Here is an 18,261-nt window from a genome sequence, read left to right as displayed (position 1 = left end):
TCAGCAAAAAAAAGGGGAGCCAGGGAATGGCTCTGGCTGTGGCTGCGTTCTCCGAGGATGAGAGTGCCCAGTGTGAGAGGTACATACGCAGCGCTATATGGCCGAAGTGGTTTTGATCCTATCGCTTGGTGGAACACACATCGCAACGTGTTTGAAAGGATCAGTTCAGTGGTTCTCAAATTCCTTTCGGCCTGGACCGCTAAGCCGGTACCTTGGCTGGTAATCCAGCATGACAGTGTGTCACGGGTTCGAGTCCCGATCCCGACGAACTTTTGCTGTGTGTCTTCCCCCCATCTCTCTCCCCGTTTCCTACTGTACTTCTATCAATAAAAGGCAAAAAAGCCCCAAAAAAACAAAAATCCTTTCAATTTCATGGACCTGCATGACCTTGAGAGCCTACACATGCTTCCATTTACTCTCCAGGTACAGTAAATGGTAAATGGTAAATGGTGCATTTATATAGCGCCTTTATCCAAGGCGCTTTACATAGATTGTGCATTACATTCACCCATTCACACACTCATTCATACACCGATTGCGGCGGAAGCCATGCAAGGTACCAACCAGCACATCGGGAGCAATTTGGGGTTCAGTGTCTTGCCCAAGGACACTTCGACATGTAGACAGGAGGAGCCGGGATTCGAACCGCCGACCCATGGATCATTGGACGACCTGCTCTACCTCTTGAGCCACAGTCCTGTAAAGGGTCCATTTGGACCCCACCCCCAAAGAACCCTGAGGGCTGGACTTCACTTTGAGAACCATTGGATCAATCGATGTTGAAATGTCTCTATACAGCAACTCACCCAAGTTTGACTACTCATTTTAATACCCTGTACATTCGTCAACCAATCACAAGAAAGCCACTTGTCCATATAGTTCCACTTTTCTAAGATGCTGCAGTCCGTGACATTTTTAAAACCAGAAATATTCTCTCATTAGAATATCTAGACGTATAGATGTTTGACCACGGAAGCTTCGTCATACAATGTTGTATGTAATGTTACCGCAATCCACTATGAGCTTGTAGATCTGCTATTATCGCTATATATCTTTTCTGGTGGGGAAATGTGCGTCTATAATGGATGCCAGGTTGAAAGTGGTTAAAATTCTAACTATTAATGATAATCTTCTTTCGTGCCAAAGTTCAATGCATGCATGGCATCAGGCTGCATCACACACACATGATCAGAGAAGCAAAGTAAGCACATAAGAAGAACTGAGCATTTTAGATATAAAGTTCCTCACTCAAGTTGAAACAAAGAGTTTTTTTTTTTAAAGAAACCTGTGTAGTTTATTTTTGTGCAAGACTCTGTCTCACCTTATACGTTTATGCATTTATATATTATACCGCCAGGCATTTACAGCTGCTAATGAATTCATGAGAGAAACCGTATATATGTGATTAATTCAGTGCAACTACTGCCATCCACCCAGCCCTGCAGGCCCCGCCATGCACCTCCCCTTGTGGCTCCTAAAACCAGCCTCCTCCGCCAGCCCAGTCCCCCAAGCCCCAGTCCCCCTCCCCTCCCTGTGACACCTTTATTCTCTCTCTCTCTCTCTCTCTCTCTCTCTCCTGTCCTCTGGGATGACACGGTGAGACAAAATGGAAACAGGCTTATTAATTAAACTCAGATGAGTTCTTTTGTGTGTTTTAGTACTTCTGTGTTCTCTGCTCGGAGGCATCCAGCAGCTGGGCTGCTGCTGGCTGATGTTATATTCAGAAATGACAGTTTGAGGATGAAAACGTTGCGGTGGGATCAAGAGACCCAAGACGGAACGAAGGGCAGGAGGGAGGTGGAAACAGGAGGAGGGAGAGGGCGGGTGAGAAAAGAGAGGATGAGGGAGACAAGGCAGATAAGATAAGGACAGAAAGAAAGTAAGAAAGAAGAAAGAAAGAAAGAAAGAAAGAAAGAAAGAAAGAAAAGAAAGAAAAGAAAGAAAAGAAAGAAAGAAAGAAAGAAAGAAAGAAAGAAAGAAAGGAAGGTATGGGAAGGTAGGTATAGGAAGGTAGGAAAAGGAAAGCAAACAGGATGGAAGGAGACATGGTATCAGCTGAAGGAGTGACTCTCTCTTCCCAGAGAGCAGAGCTATTGATCCCTCTCTCCACTCCCTCTAACAAGGGAAGATTTGGGCAGATTTCCTCTCCCCGCGTCTGGGAGGAACACATCCCTTTCATCCCTCTTACCTCTCCCCCGTTTATCTCTCCGCTCCTCCATAGCATCCCAACCCCCCCCTCCCCCCCTCCAAAGCCAGGCAGAGGGAGGCGGGGGGGAGGGGGGTTGAGGGGGGAGGCTCTCTGTTTGTGAAGACCCTGTAAGCCCCCTGATGCACAGGAACTGTACTGTAAACCTGCAGGTATTCATGGACACGCGTACAGGTGTGTACGCATGCACGCACGCACGCACGCACGCACGCACGCACACACGCACGCACGCACGCACGCACGCACGCACGCACGCACGCACGCACGCACGCACGCACGCACGCACGCACGCACGCACGCACGCACGCACGCATCCTGTGCCAAATCAGGGACTTGATAATTTCAGGTGTATATACTATATATGTGCCAAACCGGTGAAGGCAAAATTGAGGCTGTACTGTATAGGCTGAAAAAATCTTATCACACACACACACACACACACACACACACACACACACACACACACACACACACACACACACACACACACACACACACACACACACACACACACACACACACAGTCGATATGGCTTAGCCGGAGCCTGGTAATATCCTCTTTGTGTTTGTCATCTCCATTAATGTGCTTTGTGGAGGAGTGTATGCAATCAATTTAGACCTATTTCCAGCGTGTCTGACTAGTGGCGCTACCTGCTCACCACGGCTGGGGCTGGTGTGTGTGTGTGTGTGTGTGTGTGTGTGTGTGTGTGTGTGTGTGTGTGTGTGTGTGTGTGTGTGTGTGTGTGTGTGTGTGTGTGTGTGTGCAGTGTGTGTGTGTGTCTCGGGTTGGGGGTTGTACCGGGTATCTTAATCATCGTGGATGAAATGAAGCTCCCTTACGCTGGGCTCTGGCAGCTTTGTGCGCACACACACACACACACACACACACACACACACACACACACACACACACACACACACACACACACACACACACACACACACACACACACACACACACAGGCTCCCTGGAGAGAGAGCCGGCCGACCGAGAGTCATTTGCCCGGCCTTATGATGTCGTCACGGTGTGTTAGTGAAGGAGCGGTGAGTCCCCAAGCCCCCCCTCTCCTTCTGCCACGCAACCCTCCACCCCCACGCCCCCCACCCCACCCCTCAGTGGTCAGTGCAGGGGGAGAGGAGAGCTGCTGACGCAGGCCGGCAGAGGTAACAAGCTTACCTGCGGATAATCTCCTAAGAGAAATTTCAAGGGAAGAAATAAGAGAGGGAGCGAGCGAGAGAGGGTGCGCACGCGTGGTGTGTGTGTGTGTGTGTGTGTGTGTGTGTGTGTGTGTGTGTGTGTGTGTGTGTGTGTGTGTGTGTGTGTGTGTGTGTGAAGAAAGGGAGAGAGAGAGATCGAGAGAGAGCGAGTGAGCGAGCGAGCGAGAGAGAGAGAGAGAGAGAGAGAGACGGAGACGGAAAAGGATGGAGAGAAAGAGAAACTTAGCAAAGTTTTTTAGTCCCCTGACTTGCTGTGGCAAGCATTTCCCCTTCGCACAGCCAACTTCCCCTTCCAGTGGTCAAGCACTTACTGCTCTCACTGTGCCCTCAGAAAGAGAGAGAGAGAGAGAGAGAGAGAGAGAGAGAGAGAGAGAGGGAGCAGGGGGAAAGGGTGAAATGAAAAGGAGAACTGGAGGGAGTGGAGGAGAAAGGGAGAGCAGAGCAGACTAAGACCAGTTGTAGCAGGAACGAACCTCTCGTTCTAGTATAAAACCATAGAGTCCCTACCAGAGATTCTGGAGAAAGTATAGAGGACATTTTGGATTAACAAAATGGCCAACTGAAGTTTTAACTTTAAGCTGCAGGCCATGCAGAGAAAAGATGCACGCTAACATCTGGAGCATTGAATTCTCTGTTGTATTCGCTCAATGCCAAGCAACGCAATTAAAGCTCTGAATGTGGACCGTGTGTGTGCGTGTGTGTGCCTGTGTATTATGGGCGCAGTGACACATTCACACATTCAGTTGAATGAACAAAATTGGATTTTTGCAGGTGAATAATGAATATTTGTCAAAGTGAAAAAAACAAAATTCATACTCTGCACCCCAGTATTGGTTGAATCGATGGGACCCGATTTGTATAAGCTTGGTTTGACTGTACTAAACAGGCATAGTTGTTTCTAGGAGTGGGGGGCGAGGGGGGCAGCCCCACCCCATGGGGCCCACGTGGGCCGCGACCCACAATTGTATTTGCGCGCGCATGAGACTGGACCATGGTCTTATTCAAAAATGATTTGTGGACCTTCAGCATTTCTAGTTACCTCTGGTATAGACCATGACACTGTGAGCGCTACGGTGTCTACGTATAGACCATGACACTGTGAGTGTTATGGTGTCTACGTATAGACCATGACACTGTGAGTGTTATGGTGTCTACGTATAGACCATGACACTGTGAGCGTTATGGTGTCTACGTATAGACCATGACACTGTGAGTGTTATGGTGTCTACGTATAGACCATGGCACTGTGAGTGTTATGGTGTCTACGTATAGACCATGGCACTGTGAGTGTTATGGTGTCTACGTATAGACCATGACACTGTGAGCGTTATGGTGTCTACGTATAGACCATGACACTGTGAGTGTTATGGTGTCTACGTATAGACCATGACACTGTGAGCGTTATGGTGTCTACGTATAGACCATGACACTGTGAGTGTTATGGTGTCTACGTATAGACCATGGCACTGTGAGCATTATGGTGTCTACGTATAGACCATGGCACTGTGAGCATTATGGTGTCTACGTATAGACCATGACACTGTGAGTGTTATGGTGTCTACGTATAGACCATGACACTGTGAGTGTTATGGTGTCTACGTATAGACCATGACACTGTGAGTGTTATGGTGTCTACGTATAGACCATGACACTGTGAGTGTTATGGTGTCTACGTATAGACCATGACACTGTGAGTGTTATGGTGTCTACGTATAGACCATGACACTGAGTGTTATGGTGTCTACGTATAGACCATGACACTGTGAGTGTTATGGTGTCTACGTATAGACCATGACACTGTGAGTGTTATGGTGTCTACGTATAGACCATGACACTGTGAGTGTTATGGTGTCTACGTATAGACCATGACACTGTGAACGTTATGGTGTCTACGTATAGACCATGGCACTGTGAGAGTTATGGTGTCTACGTATAGACCATGACACTGTGAGCATTATGGTGTCTACGTATAGACCATGGCACTGTGAGCATTATGGTGTCTACGTATAGACCATGACACTGTGAGTGTTATGGTGTCTACGTATAGACCATGACACTGTGAGTGTTATGGTGTCTACGTATAGACCATGACACTGTGAGTGTTATGGTGTCTACGTATAGACCATGACACTGTGAGTGTTATGGTGTCTACGTATAGACCATGACACTGAGTGTTATGGTGTCTACGTATAGACCATGACACTGTGAGTGTTATGGTGTCTACGTATAGACCATGACACTGTGAGTGTTATGGTGTCTACGTATAGACCATGACACTGTGAGTGTTATGGTGTCTACGTATAGACCATGACACTGTGAACGTTATGGTGTCTACGTATAGACCATGGCACTGTGAGAGTTATGGTGTCTACGTATAGACCATGACACTGTGAGCATTATGGTGTCTACGTATAGACCATGACACTGTGAGTGTTATGGTGTCTACGTATAGACCATGACACTGTGAGCATTATGGTGTCTACGTATAGACCATGACACTGTGAGTGTTATGGTGTCTACGTATAGACCATGACACTGTGAGTGTTATGGTGTCTACGTATAGACCATGACACTGTGAGCATTATGGTGTCTACGTATAGACCATGACACTGTGAGTGTTATGGTGTCTACGTATAGACCATGACACTGTGAGTGTTATGGTGTCTACGTATAGACCATGACACTGTGAACGTTATGGTGTCTATGTATAGACCATGACACTGTGAGTGTTATGGTGTCTACGTATAGACCATGGCACTGTGAGTGTTATGGTGTCTATGTATAGACCATGACACTGTGAGTGTTATGGTGTCTACGTATAGACCATGACACTGTGAGCATTATGGTGTCTACGTATAGACATGACACTGTGAGTGTTATGGTGTCTATGTATAGACCATGCCACTGTGAGTGTTATGGTGTCTACGTATAGACCATGACACTGTGAGCATTATGGTGTCTACGTATAGACATGACACTGTGAGTGTTATGGTGTCTATGTATAGACCATGCCACTGTGAGTGTTATGGTGTATACGTATAGACCATGGCACTGTGAGCATTATGGTGTCTACGTATAGACCATGACACTGTGAGTGATTTATGGTGTCTATGTATAGACCATGACACTGTGAGTTATGGTGTCTACGTATAGACCATGGCACTGTGAGCATTATGGTGTCTACGTATAGACCATGGCACTGTGAGTGTTATCTCACAGTGCCATGGTCTATACGTAGACACCATGGTGTCTATGTATAGACCATGACACTGTGAGTGTTATGGTGTCTACGTATAGACCATGACACTGTGAGCATTATGGTGTCTACGTATAGACCATGACACTGTGAGTGTTATGGTGTCTATGTATAGACCATGGCACTGTGAGTGTTATGGTGTCTACGTATATCCATGGCACTGTGAGTTATGGTGTCTACGTATAGACCATGGCACTGTGAGCATTATGGTGTCTACGTATAGACCATGACACTGTGAGTGTTATGGTGTCTACGTATAGACCATGACACTGTGAGTGATAAGGTGTCTACGTATAGACCATGGCACTTTAAAGGCTAACATGCATGTTAGTCTACAGACCCCCATTTAATGGCATTTATATCTCTGGGACCCCCAATTTATATTGTAAAATCAATTAATTTAACTCTGAGAGTGTACAAATGGAACCAAATGGACCCGTTAGCGTCCATTTGGTTCTGTAACTTGAGGGTCATAACCCTCTGGAACTCCCTCAAGGACCCCTGGGGGTCCCCGGACCCCAATTTGGGAACTACGGGTGTAGACCAACTCCAACCACTGCTGCACATGTGCTAGTTATATTGTATTACACACTTTATCATACAGATTGGTTAAAATAATGTATTAATTCAAATAAGTTCCGGATTGCAGATTTAAATGAATACTCCTCTATACGTGCATGAGGGTTGCCTCTTGGATCCTGATCCTCAGAGGTTTGTTCTGTTACATGATGGCAGACCTGCAGGTTGGAAGCCACAGGAAGGACATCAAAGTTACGGATTGCAGCTTTAACGCTCAGGGTTCAGTTGATAATCTGGGGTTGAGTGTGTGTGTGTGTGTGTGTGTGTGTGTGTGTGTGTGTGTGTGTGTGTGTGTGTGTGTGTGTGTGTGTGTGTGTGTGTGTGTGTGTGTGTGTGTGTGTGTGTGTGTGTGTGTGTGTGTGTGTGTGTGTGTGTGTGTGTGTGTGTGTGTGTGTGTGTGTGTGTGTGTGTGTGTGTGTGTGTGCGCGCACCTGCAGTGTGTATGATATGAAGAGAGCCAGTCACTCCAGCAGGCCTTAAAGGGACACTTCACCCTTTTTGCAATGACGTTTAGAAGATTTATATAAGGGGGCACGGTGGCACAGTTGGTAGTGCTGTCGCCTCACAGCTAGAAGGTCCTGGGTTCGATTCCCGCTCGGGATGCTGTGGGTGCTGGCGGCGTGTTTCCTCCTCTGTGTCATCAGCGCCCATACCCAAGGCGGGGTTGGCGAAAGGGCCTTTCTGTGTGGAGTTTGCATGTTCTCCCCGTGTCCCCTAGGGTAGGTACCCTCACAAAAAACATGCAGTAATCCTGGTCTCTAAACTGCCTCCCCCTGGCCAGCCGGGGCGCCTGATGGAGGGGAAAGGAACTGGTTGGAATAACGTGTTCCTTCCACGTGCTACGTCCAACCAGGGAAACTCCCCCATGTCAGCTGTAAAGGAGCAACTTGGACACTCAGGCATGAAGGAAGCATGAGTTCAAGTCCGTTGCTCTCCCCATGTCCCCCATATATGGGGACTAGGCTGGCGGAGGGTGTGTAGAGCCCAGGATCACATTAGATAATTGACACAGGGGTGAAAAATGTGTTACAAAATCGTGGGATAAAAGAAAGAAGATTTATAACACTTTCCTGGGGGTCTTTATGTGTGTAATATGTGTTATAAATCTTCTAAACGTCATTAACATAATTGTTTTTGCAAAAAATGGTGAAGTGTCCCTTTAACATCAATTCACACAGGGACTTTCTTTCGCACAATTAATTAGCTCTGAATTATGTTTATTTTTGTAAGTATGATATAGGCCTACTGATGGTATATGAAGTGTTTAAGTACCTACTGTACATTCACACATTATGCAAATATTGCGTGTTGACAAAGCGATCAGATTTTTATTGGGAACCGCAGGTAAAAATGTCAGAGCTCCTACACTGCGAACAAAGTGAATGAGGCACCAACTACAAGAATAGTTTTGATGTGTAATATTCGACAGTTAGTATTTCACATTTATTTGTCATGCCCTGTGTGTAAAGGGCTTTAGCTGCATGCGTACCAGGAGTGTTCACTGAAAATACCCGATTTACAAGCTCAGAATATGTTGCAGTGCACTGCATTGTGAGCTTGTATGTTTGGTGTGCGACACCAGCTCACAACTAAGTATAAATAAGGCGTATTACTGGTCTGTTTGTGGGCTCACTCTCTCCTTTAATCAAGACCAACTTTAATGAACTGTCTCTGTGCATCACTTTCATTAGCACATTTACTCAATCAATACGCACTGTGTATTCAAGCAATTCAATGAAAACTATTATGTGATGGTTGGATTGGAATGGCGGTGGGGGTCATGTGTGTGTGTGTGTGTGTGTGTGTGTGTGTGTGTGTGTGTGTGTGTGTGTGTGTGTGTGTGCGTGCGTGCGTGCATGCATGTGTGCATGCATGCGTGTGTGCGTGTCGCATGTGAGCATTTGTGTTGTATTTGTGGTGAGTCTGGGTGTGTGTGTGTCTGTGCATATTTGTGTGTGAATTTGAATGCGTATACTCATGCATGAATGCATGCGTGCGTACGTACGTGCGTGCGTGCGTGCGTGCGTGTGTGCGTGCGTGCAATACAACAGCGAACCCAGGACTCCTGTACGATTAACTTTGCCATTGCTGTTCAACCATTCAATAGCAATATACTTCGCTCCATCCATCCATCCATCCATCCGTCCGTCCGTCCGTCCGTCCGTCCGTCCGTCCGTCCGTCCGTCCGTCCATCCATCCATCCATCCATCCATCCATCCATCCATCCATCCATCCATCCATGCATCCATCCATCCATGCATCCATCCATCCATCCATCCATCCATCCATCCATCCATCCATCCGGCAGAACCATCAGAGAGGCCCTGATTAGGCCCCCTTTGACCATTTAATTAATTAGGCTCAGGCACTTAATTATGACAAACTGCATTAGCGCTGCGGCGCGCGCTGGGGACTCGGCCAGCAGGTTATGTTCGGTAACAATTTGATTTGAGGGAAAACGGAGAGAGAGTACTGATGGAACAGCAAGAGGCAGAGGAGAGAGAGAGCTGGGGGGAGGGGGGGGGGGGTATTTATTGAGCGGAAAGAGACATATGATGAGATTAACAATAATCAGAGCAGCGGGGAACAGGCCGTGACTGAGAGGAATGGGAGGGGGCTGAGGGTGGGGGGCATGGCAGAGGGGGGAGGTTGGGGGGGGGGGGTCGAGATGGATCAAATTAGGTTTTTCTCTTCTCATTAGGATCTGAAAACCAAAGTAATACTGAGGGGTGAATGAGCCTGCATGTGTGTGAATGTTTGTGTGTGTGTGTGTGTGTGTGTGTGTGTGTGTGTGCGTGCGTGCGTGCGTGTGTGCGTGCGTGCGTGCACGTGTGCAGTCTATGGTGCAGGCTTCTAGTCCCGCTCAATGCTTCTGTCTCATTTTGCTCTAATTAAGATAATCATCTAATCTACGTTATTCCTATAACTCTTTGTCAGAATAACGCTGAAGGATTCCAATGGTTGGGTCAACGTATCAACTGCTAAACTCTTTCTCTCTTCTCATTTGTCCTCTCGCTCTCAAGCCTGATTTATTCCTACTTATTCATGATGTTCCGCAGCATACATTGCACACTTTATCTACGAGGAGTACGAGCTCACAATGCCTTGTTATAATAAAAGGTAACATTTATAAAATCGAATCGCATTGATCTCAGGATCAACTTGGGAAAAGCGTGGCTCCAATGTGGGTCTGGGACTTCATGTGGCCAGCCTGTGACATCAGACGTCTATGACATATAATGTTTGACATAATAATTTGGGCAAGGTTTCAGCCCGACTATAGAGCCCCATTTTGAAATTAAAGTGAAATATTTCAAAAGGTATAAAAACACGGGTAAAATGTGTCTACTGGCAGTTTGCACAAGACATGTGGCACTGATAATGCCAGAGGTGTGCAGCTTTGTTCATACAGACACACTAACAGACCGACCAAAAAAAAACCTCAATATATGAAAGTGTAATATCTCTGCTGTCGAGAAGAAACCACTTAAAATGTTCATTTTTCAGGAAAAATGAAAAATATACGTTTTTCAGGAAATCACTTCAATTGAGGGGGATGCAAGGGGGAGACTGGAGAGGTGGTGGAGTTAGCTGTTTTAGCAGACAGTTTGAGGGTCCAATGGAGTTAAGAGGTTTTGTCCAACTTTTTTACTACTTTTCATTGGTATTTTCGAAACAACAAACAGACGTAAAGGGTGTTCAATAGCACTGATTTATGCAAATTAGTTAGGTGGTTTCCTCCTGAGTCCCGACATCAACGATATGTAAATATTATTACACCTTCTGAGATAAATCAATGCTTCAAGTTTAGCTGTGTACAGTAGTTAAATCACATTATACTTTATTTTACAGTGCTTTTAAAACATGGTTAAAAGTATATGTTTTTTAAAAGACGACACTGATATTGCTAGTGCTAGATCCTCAGGTAGGGTGTTCCATAGCCTATAGCTCTATACAGTAGGTGGACTTGCTCAGGTAGGGTGTTCCATAGCCTACAGTAGGTGGACTTGCTCAGGTAGGATACACGTGGACACTAGACTGGGTGGAATGGAGACGAACCAGAGACCTTGGGATTTGGATTTGGATCCCAGACAGCCTCTCTACCCATTCAGCTATGGCCGCCCAAAAATTTACAACAGAAGAGGGGCATGATGCATAACAGACTCCCTCCCTGTATTTCCATGCTTTGATCCAATACTTCCCCTGGCCATCTCCCTGACAAAAGTCCACTTCTAATGCGGTTAAGAGCTGTTTGAGGCAAGTATTTAAGGCGATGAGCTCTCGTCCAGACACACTGTGTATACTCTTACATCTGTGCTCTGCACGCTATACCCTGTGGCCACACTACAATATGATAATGCCCATGTGAATAGTGAGGGGAGTGGGTATGGTAAATGATGCATTATGATAAATAGGGCCATGGCATAGGCATGAAGGAGGCCAAATCACCATCCTAATGCACTGTGGTGCACTGTGTGTGTGTGTGTGTGTGTGTGTGTGTGTGTGTGTGTGTGTGTGTGTGTGTGTGTGTGTGTGTGTGTGTGTGTGTGTGTGTGTGTGTGTGTGTGTGTGTGTGTGTGTGTGTGTGTGTGTGTGTGTGTACCTCCTTCCTGTTGGAGCTTCTCCCTGCACATAACCATACCAGGAGTGCTTGACGAAAAGAGACAGATGGAGTGTGAGGGGTGTGTGCGCCTGGGAGAGTGGAGAGAAGGAGTCAGAGAGGAAGAGAGACCCCTATCAGACACATTAACCCCCCTGGCCAAGTCCCCCCCCCCCCCCCCCCCCAACAGCACGAGTCTGATCCCCCTCAGCTTGCGTCGCTGCAGATTTGCCGTAGCATGACCTCCTAACAGGGTGACAATATTAGCTTGATGCTGCCAGGGAGCGATAACGTCCCCACGACACCCCTCCAACACACACACACAACCTCCACCTTCCTCACTCACGTCGACACTTTGAGGCACTGCTCACCTTGTCATGTTTAATTTTCCTTCCTTTGATTTAGGTTTTTTGTCATAAAGTATTGTTTTTCAGTAGACTAGGCTCGACCGACCACGCCACGAAAAACAAACACAAAAAAAATGTGTAACGCAGAAACCTGTGACCTGTAGAATGATGCAGCCAGTCTCGCTCTAGACTGGACATGACCTATATGCTTTCTATGGCATAGGCAGCTCCCGGCAGGATCCGCTGGGAGAAACTAGGCGCAGCTGCAGGACATGAGACTAATTAATTAGAACGACAGAGAGAGAGAGGATGTGTGTGTGTCCGTGTGTGCGCGTGTGCGTCAATTTAACAAAGGTGCAGACGATCAGAAATCAGCAGAGTGAGCGACGTTTGTGCTACTGTATGCCGAATTGAAGTGGACTCGGCCCCAGACCTTTTTTTTCCCCCTGGAAATAAAACGTCTGGGTTTCCCAGGCTAGTCTTGCTCTAGCTACGGGGACAAAAATAATAATAATGTAACGTAATGATGTTACCATATACTGTAGGTGCGCGTCGCTGTTTGATGATGTTGCGTAAAGTGGTCCTTATGGGCAAAAGAGGTGGCTGAAATGTGCCTGAATAATGCGTTTTATATTAACTGTACAATATGTGAAGACATTAAGGCAGGATAATACACCTAACCTTGGCAGAGTATACTTATGAATAGTCTTTGTTAGTGTGGAGGCAAGTGGAGTGCTGGTAAGCTCGGCCCTGTAGCAACCAGACACCACGTCGACCCTATTCTGATTCTGGTAGTGGGTTTTCCAGAAAAGGAGACGAACTAGAAGTGTGGTCCTCGGAGCACAGGGGTCTCCACCATGCAGGCCAGGTTGCCTACCCAGGGCCTGCAAACTTTGGTCATTCATAACCACTTGGAATGGGATCTGAACAATCTAAGTCATATACAGTACATCTTGGTCACATGACCACAGAGAAAATGCGTACCGATCTGTGTGAGTTTTGGACAAAATATGTAGGAGTAGTAGGAAAACGTGAAGTTGAAGAAAACACTATGGCAGAAAAGGAAAATGTAATTTGGCACAAACATGGCCGGCTATAAGTTGCGTCATCCAGGGGCAAAAGAATATGTTGATGACGGAGACAAAAAGGAGCGGGGTGGGGGCATGTCAAAGAGAACATAAAAAGATCAAGATATCTATATAATGTGCACACATACAGTACAGTACCCCTACCTTCAAAAACCCTAAAACGTATTCACAATTGCCTTTTCCAGTTGACTTATCAACTCTTGTTTTTAGTGTTTTAATGTGTTTTTGTACTTTTGTACTTTTTGTACTATTTTTTTTTACGTGACAACAGTAATGTGTACAACTGGCATACTCTCTGACAATGGATACAACAGGTATTGTAAAAGCCTTGGCACTGGCCTAGTACATGTAAAGGGTACAGGACTTTAGTGAGGATTGCTGTTTTCTGACAATAGATATTGGTCCAGTAGTCATGTTTGGAAAAAACACAATATTCGTGCCGAATAGTCATCTTTTGTGAAGAGTCAGCTCAACCCCATGCCAGCAGCTACCACTGAGGACACAGGGGTCATGTCCTCCATATTCTGTCTGGGGATATGTTTCTTTGTTTGTTTTTTCCCCTGAGGTTATTTCCGCCTTTGTTGACTGCACTTCCTTCCACAATTCCCTAGTCGTTATACGTTGCATATTGTTTAATTTTATAAAGTAAGTGAGTATGAGCGAGACCTAAGCTAGTGCTTCCAGGGAGGAAGACCACAGGCTCAGCTAAAACTACATCTTCATATAGAGCTGTTAATCACAAATTACATTTCCTCCTAGCCCCTCAGCTTTTGTATACCCACAAAATGTCCGCAACACAAACATTAAATGCCATTGACAATGAAGGGAAACTTTACGTCATCTTGTCCCCACACGTCTCATATTTGCCATCGAGGACAAATTAGGTTAAATGTCCGCAACACAAACATAAAAATGCCATTGACAATGTTTTCTTCACCATATGGTAACTAAGCTAATATAAGCTAAATATAATTGTTTAATGTGTTACTTGATGTGTATGTTTAAGCTACTAGTCCAAATATCAAATCTATGGATGGAGTTTTCATTTCCTTGACATAAGACAAACGGTTCATTATGACATGGCATCTGTCTATACATAACATTCTATCCAAATTACATTTTAGCCTTCACATAAGCCTGCAAGGTTTGAGAGCGGTTTTGAAGGAGTCAAGGGATACACATGTCTTAATGGCTGTTGGCAGGACATTCCACATTTAGTAGCATATAGTAGCGGAATGAATTTAATCCCTTGTTTGAGTCGAATCTGGGTTCCCTCCCTCTGGTGTTGTGTCAGTTGTGAGTGTGGACTGAGAGGTGCATGCATAGTCGAAGAAACCTTGTACGAGGGCTCCTGTTAGGGTCTTCAAGGTGTTTTTGTTGACCAGTGAGGAGATCCTGTACATGAGGGAGGCATACTGTAGGTGTGCTGCCTCGTGGGAGGTTAGGTTTCTGGTTTAAAGGGTAAGACCACTTTTTGAGAGGTTTGGGTTGTTTTCTTACCTTATTATGGGCAAACTATTCCATTCCATGAGTTATTTCGCTCCGTTGTGTTGTTTATTAGCAATTTAAGAAATAAAAAATAGGGTCCATTGACTTCCATTGTAACGGGGAAACAGCTCTCAAAGTCACTCTTTTAGCACATAAACCAACGCAACAAAAGCTGATTCTGACAGTTTATGACATCAGGAAAACTCATGCGGTAATAATAAAGTGAAAAAACAACCCAAACATCTCAAAAAGTGGTCTTACCCTTTAAGGACTTCAGTGTTTTGTACCATACTATTGTATGAGTACAGTCTTTTTCTTTTTGTTTTTTAAGGTTTTTTTTGCGACTTCCGCCTTTATTTTATATTTTTTATAGAGGGACAGACAGTATAGGCTGACAGGAAATGGGGAGAGAGATGGGGGATTGACATGCAGTAAAGGCCGTCAGGATCGGGAGTCAAACCCGCGGCATACTGCCAGACTGGATTACCAGCCAAGGTGCCTGGACCGCTGAGCCACGGCCCAGGCGTATGAGTACAGTCTTACTAGAAGTACTAAAAGTTTCTCAATCTTATATTTATATTTAGTCTGGCTTAATCTAGTCACCTCTGAGGTAGGTTTCTGGAGGTCAATGATTAAAGTATGATTACCTTTGAGGGGATTAAGTCCACCCATCAAGCCCATTAGTGTCAACCTCAGACCATCAGATCATGGTCTGATTTTGAATCTAAATGGCTTTGTGTTTCTGCTATTGTCCTGGCTCTGCTCTAATTGAGAGCAATTTAGAGGTTTAGGATTCAATGGTTTGTTTACTACCCTGTTTCCTGTAATGGATTGGTATTGTTTAAGCCTTGTGGAAATGTGGTGTTTAATTTTAAAATCCACTGCTTCTCTGCATATCTTCGTTCCCCCTCTGTCCAGGTTTGAGATATCGGACCAATGGTATGTCTAACCAAAAGCATGCACCCTTACATTAATCTTTTTCTTTGGTTGACTTACGTAGAGTACGGGTTGCGTGGAGAGTTGTTCTGGATGTTTATTAGGGAAGGTTCTGACAGCTTCCCTGTGTTAGCTGATCTGAGTGAGCGGGAGGGGTTGTTTCGCTTTGTGGGCCAACATCAGTGTTTTGTACTCTGTGCGGGCAGTAACTCGGAGCCAATGGAGGGAGAGGAGAAGGGGTTACACACCGGCATTCCGAAGCCCGCTATTACAACGTGCTCATTACTAACCCGAACCCTAACCCAACCGTACACTGAAGCCACGTAGTCTGAATGGCGGTCTGTCGGAATGCCACCCTGTCTCCAGGAGAAGGGGAAGACATGTGAGATTTTTGGCTGGTTGAAGACCGAGTTTTCTGCACCATTCTGGATCATTTGGAGGGGCTTAAGTGCACATGCTGGGAGGCCAGTAAGGAGAGAGCTACAGTAGTCAGGTTTTGGATGAGGTCAATGTCTGGATAAGGAGTTGGACTGACTCCTGGGTGAGGAAGAGTCTGATCCTTTGAATGTTACACACACACACAGGACTGGAGTTGGGAAAAACTGGACCATTGGGTATTTGATTTGCGTCACATTACAGTGAGACACATTTGTTGATTGTCTATTTTAAAATTAGTTAGGTAAAGTTAGCTTAAGTTGTGGCAAATCTGCAAAAATAAATGCTTACCACTAGCTTTCTTCACAGATGTGTTCATAAAGGTGTCTACTATCACAGAAAAACTTGTTCCAACCCAACTCCCTTGGGAAACTTTGTGACAGCTGCTGTACCAGTATCAACCAATATAAGGCAACTAAATCCAAATTTCATTATACTTTAAGTAGCATGTGACATGTCAAACTAGGGGCTTTTCATGATGCTGAATCCATTCCAAGCATGAGTTTAGCACGAAAATACTCCTTGGGCTAAATTCGGCCATAGCCACTTGCCCAAATGTGCCCAAATGAGCTGACCTCATCACATTTGTTATGACGGCTATGGGCATTTTTATGCAAGAGTGTTTTTTGTGCAAAACTAATGCTTGCAATGGATTCAGAATCTTGAAAACCCCCTAGTTTGACATGTCACATGCTACTTAAAGTATAATGAAATTTGGAATGTTTTGCCCTATATTGGTTGATAATGGTACCCCAACTTTCAGCAGCTGTCGCAAAGTTTCCCAAGGGAGTTGGGTTGGAACAAATTGTTCTGTGATAGTAGACACCTTTATGAACACATCTTTGAAGAAAGCTAGGGGTAAGCATTTTTTTGCAGATTTGACACAACTTAAGCTAACTTTACCTAACTAAATAGCCAAAGTAAAAAACAGGGTGCCATATTAAGTAATATTGCTGGAGACTGATATTTTACTGGTATTTTGTTTTATTGTTTCATATTTTTATGTTCACATCTTAGAAATACCTTGTATTGTCTCTTGTAATATCTGTATGCACAGGACTGCCCTGTCATACCATGATGTCATATCAATATTTACGTGTGTACTGAATTTGTTATCAGTTGTCATCCACTGCAGATTGTCACTTATACCAAGGGAAAAATGATAAATGACCTTTGAGAAGGAAAACATGGCCTAAAAACACGACGACAACAAAACAACAACCTAATGGCCTTAAAGATGAGAACAACAGCACCTCTCACCCCAGTGATAATGAGACCAAAACAGGATCACGGAAAGTGACTAAAGTAAAAAACAGGACTTAGACCAACTGTCGCCCGATGACAGCACAATGATCTTTCTCTGATATGACATTTCATTTCAACCTATTGAAATGTGACTAGTGGGGACTGAGACTATGACATATTTGTTGGTATAAATGTTTGTGCCTATGAGATGATGTTCAGAGCATCTTGGGAGACCTCTCTCTCCTCTATCCTTTACAACTGTACATGCTCTGGATCTGAAATTACTCACTAAAGACAACTTGGAAATACTTTAAGTTCTTTGCCTGTGTGTCCAAATTCTTTCAGGTCTTTCAACACTCTATTTTTCATAGAGTGAGTCTTTTATACCTGGGTTAAAGGTTTACATTTTCATATAGCAACATTTAGGTTTTTAGGTTTTATTTATTCGCACATAAAAAAGGTTAAAAACAGGAAAAAGAAATTCATACATATTAATATTGTGCAGGAGAAGTTAAAAGCCAAAAGGCTTATCGAGAACTTCCCCTAATTTTAAGAATCAGACATTAAATATAAACAAAACAATACCAGTAATACATTCAAATAGATATGCTTAAATACAAAATTACATGCAGTACATACATACAGTATATACATAATAATTCTAACAGAACTTGGTCCTCCCCCTGGAACGTCCTCAAGGACCCCTGCCTGGGGGGGTCCCAGACCCTACTGTGAGAACCACTGCACTATTCGATATTATCACTAAAGTAAATCTAGTACAGCTACTGAGCAGCAGTTATTCATAAAACGCACTCCAGCTAGTTAGGATGCTGAATGAGCTACACACCACCACCACACCACAC

The sequence above is a fragment of the Electrona antarctica genome, assembly GCF_951216825.1.
Source record: "Electrona antarctica genome assembly, chromosome: 7".
In the NCBI taxonomy this organism is placed as follows: domain Eukaryota; kingdom Metazoa; phylum Chordata; class Actinopteri; order Myctophiformes; family Myctophidae; genus Electrona; species Electrona antarctica.
This window is presented reverse-complemented; position numbering follows the sequence as displayed.